Raw genomic sequence first — 9,986 nt, forward strand, 5'->3', positions numbered from 1 at the left:
CAATCTTGATAATTCAAGTTTCAATGCTTGGTTCTCATTTTCTTTCAGAGTTGCTTCATGATGTGCATGACCCAATTGATTAGATAGATTATGTTGAATTCCAGTCATCCTTGTGATTTCATCATTCTTTTCAGATACCAATGCTTCCAGTTGTTGTTTTTCTCTTTCTATACCTTTTATGTTATCTTCAGTTGTTCTCAATGCATCAAGATTTTCAGTCATCTGTGTGCTGAAATACTCATGTTCCCTTCTCATTGCTTTAAGCTGATCATTTAGTGCTTTGTTCTTTTCTTTCAGTTCTATAATCATTTCTTCAAACTCTTCTGATATATTATTCTCAGATGATGTCTCAATTTGTTCCACCAACTCTTGTGAGTCTTCTAAATCATTAGACAATCTTCTTCTTACTTTCAGTGATTTTTGCATTTGTCTCTACATGTCTACAATCACTTGATTAACATGATCCAATCCTTCTTGGAGATTCACAATTCTGTGTGATTGTTTATAGCCTTCCATTGATGGGATCTTTCTCTTTAGGCTGTAAAACCCTTTTTCAAGAGTATAGCTCTGATACCAATTGTTAGGTCCAACAATGAAAGCTAATGTACTGAGAGGGGAGGGGTGAATCAGTACTTCAAGAATTTTCTTTAAAAACAATCTTACTAATAAACATAAATTGTATATAGTTGATCTCATAATATATAAAGCCAAAACACAATTATAGAAATTACATCCATACACATTTCACTCCATAACACAAAGATTTTGGTTACACAGAAACTCTTGGTTAGAGAGAAAAACTGCAGTGGGGATGGCACCCACAACTACACTACTGCAATAATAAAGGTTGCTCGATTAGAGCTACATGTTTAGTTATTTCTGATAGCTTACGCTGTTAGGAGTATCAAGATCTTTAGATCTACCTTGCTAAAGGATTTTTACAAACACTTTTACAAAATGTTGTACCTGGTTAGAGGCTTTACAATTTATAGACCTTGTTAGAGTCTTTTACCCTGTTAAAGGTTTTTAACACAACTCAAAATAATTCAATCAAAATCTTTTACAAAATATCTGCAACTTTACATTTGAAATGTTATAGTAGACTCTATGTGCTCAATATGAAATTACCATTCTCATAGCATACCTCGATAATTGATAGATCAACTCGGTGACCTCTTCTGTATTCTTTGTCCCTTAAATTGTTTTATGAAAATCTTCTTGGTGACCTCTGAATACCTCTGTTCAATCATCACATCTTATCTTTTCACAAGATTTTTATCTTCAACTCACCATCTTTTCCTCTTTTTTCTTAGATACTCAAATCACTCTGTATATAGATCTCTAAGGCAGTGATCTTGTTCATACATCGATTATACAAACATTTTTTATCGAATGAATAAACATAGAAATTATTTCATTGGATAAACTTCCTCAAAATCATACAAAATCCATAAGTGCAATTCCCTATAAAATAACGGTTCCCTGTTCTCGAATCTTGTAACATGTTTCCACATATGTGTCCAGGTTCATTGAATCTGGTAACACGTTTCCACTCGATTCAGATTAACTCGGTGTACCTTCTTTGCTACTCGATGGACATAGGAAATTTACTCGGTAGACAACTTGGTATATATCATCTCGGTGACTAGCCTTTCTTCTATAACAGACACCCTTAGTGCTTACCGACTGAATCTTTTTGTAGTATTAACCGACTAGGGTATATAAGATGAATTTGAACATAAAACTAATGACAACTTAGTAAATAGTAATAGATAGCACTGGATGAATTTAGATAGGGTAATGGATATTGGAATAAGGATAATGGGAGATGTGGTATGAAGAATAGAGTGGATGAAACTTTGACCCCAAGTATAGAGGTCTCCATTTGCAAAGAGGTCTCCATTTGCAAAGAGGTGATATGTAAGATTGTCACAGTATTTAGCACCACTTGAATAAGTGTTCCTAAACTTTTTCAAAGATAGAGACCCAACCCACACTTAGAACCTCCAAAAAATTCAACCGAACATATCTAGTGACTAGGAAGCATACTCAAAAGGGAAGAAGAATCCCAAACTGGATCAAGGTATTTAGTCTTTGATTACCCATGTGTGTGCAAGTGGGTTTATTTCGGCTCATATGATCATTGTACTCTTCATAATCCAGCGTGGCTAGCTACATGAGTTACCTTGACTTCAAAAGAATCCTGGATAGAGCCTCGTTGCTAGCGAGCGTCCATAGCTTTGACAAGGTTATCGTTGTAATCTCACAAATATTGCTCCATTGCCAGCCATGCGTCCATAGCCCCGATGGAGTTATTTGCATGTTCCCATAGCCAAGCATTTTGATATTGCATTTTCTTGATATTTCTTTTCTTGATCATGCTTTTGATATTTTGATATTGTCTTTTTGCTCTTTATTTTTCTTGCATTGGCTTGTAAGTGACAAAACTTACATGGGTTTGATAATTACAATGGGTCCAAAGCAAGATTTTAGATTTTTCACTATCCATGTCTTCGACTAAGAGATCACAATAATTTAGAGCAATTGTATAAGTGTATGAGATATAGTAATCAAAAGATGTCGGTACCAAGATACGATAAGTGGTTCTTTTTTGGATTGAGTTTGTATCCCGGCCAATAGAAAATGTTAAAGAGGATCAACCTCGGATTCTGAAGCATTTCAAGAATAGATATCTAGGAAAAGGACTGAACATGAGATTCGAGCATGGGCAAGCATGTGACAAAATGACACAAATGCCTATCTCACAGATGAGGGATTTATGCAAAGGATTGGATAAAAGGGATGGAAGGATGGAAAAGAGGTGTTGGATAATAGATAGAATGTGTGAAGATTTGTGTGAGGATAGATGGAAATGTATTCAAGATATGTGTTGGCACACAACTCGAGAAGTGAGGAAGAGATGGAGGAAAATTGAATTTTGGGACATAAGGACCCAAAATAGATAAAGGAAATGATGGAAGATTAGATTTGGAAAGTGGGAGATGTTTAGATAGATGGTTGAAATAAGTTCAAATATGGTGCCTTTGTTGATCTTTCTTATGGATCATTTGAGGTGATGGATTGGTGGATGGATTGAGGTAAGGACCCAAGATGGATTGAAGGGATGGAGAGTTTGAATTTGGAATGAAAGGACCTAAAATGGATTTGGAGGATGAAGAGTTTGAATTTGGAATGAAAGGATCTAAAATGGATTTGGATGATGAAAAGTTTGACTTTGGAATGAAAGGACTTAAAATGGATTTGGATGATGAAAGGATTCCTTGATCTTGGTCTTGACTTGGAGTAGGATCATTTGAGTTTGTGCTTTTCTCTTGATTTTGAATTAGATTAGTGAAGGAGATGGAAGGGATATCATCCTCTTGCTTAGGAGGTGGATGTTGAATGGGACTCTGCTCTTGAGATAAAAAGGGAACATCATGGATGGAATGCCAAAATCTTAGGGGATCATCATAAGATTTTTGATAGGTGGGATCTTGATAAAAAATGGGATTAGATTGGAGAGTCATGATATCTTGATCTTGATTTAGGTCAGGACTCATTTCCTTTGAATAAGCTTCTTCCTTTTCAAGCGACAAGGGATATGGTCACATGAGTGCTCAAAGTTTCAGTTTGGATAGGTTGATGTTGTTGACTTGATGGATACTTCGTTTCAGATACTCAAGCTTACTAAGTCGAATAGAGGTTTTGTTCGATATGCCCCTATGACAAAGCACATCAAATTATATAGATAAAGTCTCCCGATATGGAAACTTGATTTGACTAACTTGAATACCTAGCTAGGTATTTTTGTCATTGAGATAGTTGGATGATAAACTCTTGATCACTTGGTTTGATACTCCTCGAAATTGGTTGGATGAAAATCTTGCCTAAGATAGTTGAAATGTTGATAACCTCCTTAAAGGGTGCTTTGTTGGATTTGAAAATCTTCTCTACTTTATGATTCCTTTGTTTGAGCTGATTTTTTTTTTGATTTGTTGATTGATACTTTTCAAGATGTTTGAACATTTGTGACAAGAATACATAGCACACATGAATACGATGGTCATCCTAATGCTAAATATTTAGTGTATGTTCTTTTGAGGATGTGTTCAAATCTTCGATGTTTTCACTAGTTTGGATACAAATAAGACACACCAAGTAGACTCCTTATTCAAGGGTCATTGACAATATCATAGCCCACTAGTCTCGATACTCCGTCAGCTCAAATAGCCTTGTCACCTCCTAGAGGGCGCCCAATTTTTTTTCCTTTTTCCAGAAATAAACCCAAAGTGAATTGCTTCACAATTGGGTAGTTATCTTGGGAAATATATGGTGAGTAATCTTGGGGGCAGATTCTTCTCCACCCTTACACTATGATATTACCAATGTATGGCTACTGACTTGGTTCAAAGCTTCTAATGCTAAGATTTGTAGTAAGGATTCTGTTTGGCGCGATAAATGATAAACTTAATTAAGAGGCTTCCCAACCTTTAGAACAAAGGATTTTCACATCACAAGGATACTAGGGGAAGGCTATCAAATACACACTTCTGTTGGAGGGGATTTTCATGAGCCTCCACATTTGATTATAGTGGGTTGGTAAACTTAAAGTCGTTGCCCGCTTGGGTCGTACCCTTCTCACTAGCCCTCTCAAGGCTTCGGGAAGGCAGGCCCTCTAGAGGATTTAATTGCTTGAAAGTAAAGAAAGCATAAAAAGAGTGGGTTTGGCTTTTTGGTCACCCAATTAAGGGGAGAGCATATACCTACCACTTTTGAGGCACATAATACAAGTGTTCTTTTTTATCTTTCAAGCAATGATTTTCCATCCTCTATTTGGAGATGTTGCTCTAACAAGCATGGTGTTTATTTTAGTAACACATAGCAAATGATTTTCTAAACTAGGAATTGGAAATCCTGGTCAACAAAAATGATGCACGCTTCGCTTGAAAGTAAATTGCTTGGCAAATTGAAAATTTGTGGCTTGTTCTTTTTAATCCTTTGCAAGAAATTGAGATTTGTTGATGTTCTTTTTAAGCCCAAATCTGAAGTGTTTTCCCTAGCTTGCAAGAAAGAAAAAGTATGATTTTGTTGTTCTTTTTAAGCCCAAATGAAAGTTTAGTTCATTTTAAGCCTAAAATTGAGGTGTGAAGTTCTTTTTATACCAATAGGAAGATGAGTTCTTTTTAACCAACTTGAAAAGAAAATTTAGAAAAGAAGCTACTAAATCCTATCCTAACTCCTTCAATTCTACAAGAAAACTATTAGCAATCTGCAAAGAAAGAAGTTTTAAAAATAAAAAACCTCGGGTGAGCTTCTACAAGTCTAATTTTGAACACTGGATTACAAATTTTTGCCTCTATTTTTTATGCGCAAAAATAGAGATCATATGTGCAACATAAACAGTTGTATGCACAACATAAATAGTTGTATGTGCTATAGAAACAATCATATGTGCAACATAAACAATCATGCGTGCAAGACAAACAGTTATATGCACAACAGAAACAATCATATGCGCAAAGGAAAACAATTATATGCGCAATAATAACAGTTATATGTGCGAAAAGAGATGTTTAATGTGCCAGAAGATATGTCCTATGCGTGAGATTATATGTCATATGCATGAGAATATTTTTCGTATGCACTGGAATATCTGTCGTATGTGTGATTCTGCATTAAAAACTATAGGGGTGAATCCTGCAGAAAAAAAAATTTAGAAAATGTTGAAAAATGGGGTTTGGGCCTCAGCGCCAATTAATGTATGTCAGAAATGTGGGATCAACCTGCAATAGAGAAGATCACTTCAAACATACAAATGAAAACAAAATAAAGCAAGTTAATGAATCAAAACTCTTTAAAATCACTCCATGCTCCTCTATCTTTAAAGATCTCTAAGATTCAAGGTGTCCCTCACTTGGAAGATCACTTGATCCTCAAGATGACAACCTAGAGAATGAGATTTAAATGATTCTAGGATCAAAATGGATGCAACTATGATCCTAGTGAATGATCTAGATATGAAACTAGATAATGATATGGTGCAAGATATTGATATGAAGCTAAAATTAATATGAAAATGATACTAAAATGAAGCTAACATGATATATCTAAGATTATACTGCTATAGAAAATGATCTAAAATTTTATTCTATCAAAGAGAGATAATGTGCTTAATGTTATGAGACTATAATGTAGATGCATTAAAACTTGATATGGAGAATGAAGAATGAGAGCTCTATTTATAGGGAAAATAGGGCAATGGAGGGTTGAGATTGAATAATCTCAACAAGGGCTAGGATTGAAAGTTACTCAATCCATGTTTACAATTTTCACCAATGAAATGGTGACAATTGTCAACAAGAGGTGGCTTGAGAGGAGATGCAAGGGGCATTAAATGTCTGAAAAGACATGAAGGTTACCTTAGGAGGTAAGGTTGAGGTTAGGTTATGGTCATCCATTAGATAAATCTTTTACCCAAGGGGTAACCTCTTGTGCAAGGTTTAATAGGATAACCAAGGTTAAAGCCATGAGTGCTTGATAAGACCCTTGGGTTAGATGAGGGTTAAGTGAGAGAGAAAGTCTCTAACCATGAGAGGAAGGTTGAGTTAACCATTAATGGTTTGGAAGACTTTGGGGACAAATTTGTAAGAGTCCTTCCAAATTTGGGGGAACTCGACAAGTTAGCTTGTTGAAGAAATATAGCCTTAAATGCATTTAGAAGACTTTCCTCCAAACTTGAGAAGTGACTTCCTCAAATTTAAGGAAAGGACGTGATTAGGAGCTGATTAGGCTAATTAAGATGGTTTAGAAGAATCTAGAAGGCTCTAGAAGAGGTTTAGGAGGCAAGTGGGAGATTTAGGAAAATGCAAGTGGGTGAGGGAAAATGGGCAATTTTGGTAAATAAAAGATTTATTTTAGCCAAATAGGAGATGCAACTTGCAAGTGGGGGGATTTTTAAACAAATTTAGATTTATTTAAATGCAAAAGGGGTTTTAATTAAATGTAGATTTAATTAAAATGGCTGAAGGGGGGATTTTAATTAAATGGCTATAAGGGAGATTTTAATTAAATGTAAATTTAATTAAATGGCTAGGATAGAAGAAGGGAAATATTAATCAAATCTTTAATTTGATTAATAGGCTAATTTAGAAGAATAGGGATATTAATTAAATCTTAATTTTATTAATTGAAAGAAATAGGGATAATTAAATGAATAAAATTCACTTAATTTGTTGTGCAACTTTTAAGTGTCTACATACAATAAAACCTTGGATCTCTATGTATACCTATGACAGTGGGTGATATTTGTAACTATATACCTATAATATTTATGTATACCTCCCAAAATGACATCAAATTTGTGTATATATATCTTAGATTTATGTATATCTTTTCACCAAAACCCCAAATGTGTATATTCAGAGTATATTTTGATATTTGCAAAATAATTAAAAAATATGTCAAAAAGCAAGCTATATCGGTGGGCCCTACAAGGTCCCAATTTTTTTCTAAAAGATTTGACAGTAATGCAAATATGAGAAATTATATGTCAAAAGTCATCTTGACACTCCCGAGCGCATCCATGAGGTTATTTTTGTGATTTGGGCCTCTTGGTAAAAGTTGATCTCCAAGACCCCTCTTAAAGAAGACTTCAACATGCAAGATCAAACTCACAAAAACTCACATGAACAAATGTTAAATGAATCAATTCATTGAGCATACCAAAATGTATGCATGGAAATGACATAAATGAAATATGCATAAAATATAGCTTAAATCAAATCAAATACATGCAAACCTCAGAATAATCATATAAAGTGTTGATGTAGATAGATGAATGTGGTTGCTCAATATTTTCGTGACATGATGACATGATGAAGATGATTAGATGATAAAATAAACAAAATAACATTAAGATAATATTTGATCCCCAAAATGGGATGAAGGGCCTCGCTCAATAAAATTCTCAATAAGAGAACCAAGGGCTAAGATTAAGAGGTTTAATGGATGGATAAGATTGAAGGAGGATTCGAGGTTTGAATAGAAGTTGTATTCATGTGACAAGTGTCACATGAAGGATAGAACGTAGGGCTTGAGATAAGGTTAGGGCAACATCCTTATGAGAATGGCTACGATTAAAAGGTTGAGTTGATATTGATGGAGAGGATATAAAGTTGAGTTAACTGTTGGATAGGTGTCTAGTTTTAATGAATGGATGATAGGTGTCTTTATGACAACACAACTACCGCATAGGTACCTTTAAAAGGCTCTCTCTCTCTCTCTCTCTCTCTCTCTCTCTCTCTCTCTCTCTCTCTCTCTCTCTCTCTCTCTCTCTCTCTCTCTCTCTCTCTCTATATATATATATATATATATATATATATATATATATATATATATATATATATATATATATATACACACACATATGCATATGCATATACATATTGTAATGCCTGCCAAAATACCCTAGAGAGATTAACCAACTATCTAACCAAATAGAGATAATAATTTTAATTTTTTTTTAAATACTTAACTAATGCAATACTTATAACTCAAATACACATATGCAATTGATCAAGCATCTACTACACATACACTTGATCAACTTTAACATAATCATATAAATACAATGTGCAAGCGGATTAAATATCAACTCATCAATTAACATTCCCTAGGCTATCTCAACGCCATTACCTAATATAACACTAAGTACATGAACATAACTAACATCATAGGATTTCATCACATTCTAACATATTCATTTGAATGTACATCCAAATCCTAACATTTACTTCTTACAATAACATAAGAGACCATCCATTTAATTAAGTCATCATAATTACGTTCCATTAAGTCCAATTACCAATTTATTTCCTCTAGATTCATTTTAAAGCACCAATTCCAAATGTTCCTAGTCCCTTCTACTTCCATAACATAATGCATACTAAATATCATTTTTTGGGCATAATCATTATTCTCACCATATCTTAATGCATCGCGCATGACTAGGATATAATCCTTATTTCAATACCATAAAAACACATGAATACTAACCAATAATCATTCAATATACCATCATTACCTATTACTAACCATCTCCTACAACATGTCTAGATCGTATCCATCATTAAGAATAATCATATATATACAACATAATACTCATACACAACCACATTCAAGATACAAGGGCATTAAGGAGTAACTTCATTTACAACTAAGGACATATATTCTAAACCATTAAAGACTAATCCAATATCCTCATTACATCACAAAGCGATAACAACCCTTTTAATTTTAACCATGAATCTAAACCTTAATTACATTAATAATGAATATCCAAGATACGACATAGAATCAATCAAGGATTACATAACAAAATATACTACTACAAGAACATTACACACAAGCTACTGCATCAATTTCCATCACATAAGAATGCAAGATCCTTTAACGTCAAGATACGTAGTCTTCATTTATGAATACAACTATCTCATGATACATAATTTCTTATCCTACTAATATAAATGCCACATGAATCACTATTACAACATTGGTTTACATTTCATAAATGTATACAACAATCTGATAAAAGAATCCATCCATAAGTTGAAGAAATAAAAAATCCACATCCTTGTGCAAAAGTGTCCAATAAAGAACATCCCAATGGAAGAAGGCATCAAACCACTCAACTGTGTGGAACCGTTAAGGAACCACCCCTCATGCTAGGAGATGACACAAGGTCCCACACACACTCTAGACCTAAGATAACACCAAACAACCAAAGGAAATTCAACAACAACCATAACTGAAAACATCCACATGAACAATAATCCACACCACATCATGAGGCTAGAACAACAACATAAACTTATAGAGTCTTATCAACAACCATGGCATAAGGAACAAGGACACATGTAGGGAAGAGTGTCATCACACGTTATCCTCACAAAGAAGAGAATAATAATATATAAACACTGGGATGTTAG

This window comes from Cryptomeria japonica, chromosome 9 (assembly GCF_030272615.1).
Source record: "Cryptomeria japonica chromosome 9, Sugi_1.0, whole genome shotgun sequence".
Lineage (NCBI taxonomy): Eukaryota > Viridiplantae > Streptophyta > Pinopsida > Cupressales > Cupressaceae > Cryptomeria > Cryptomeria japonica.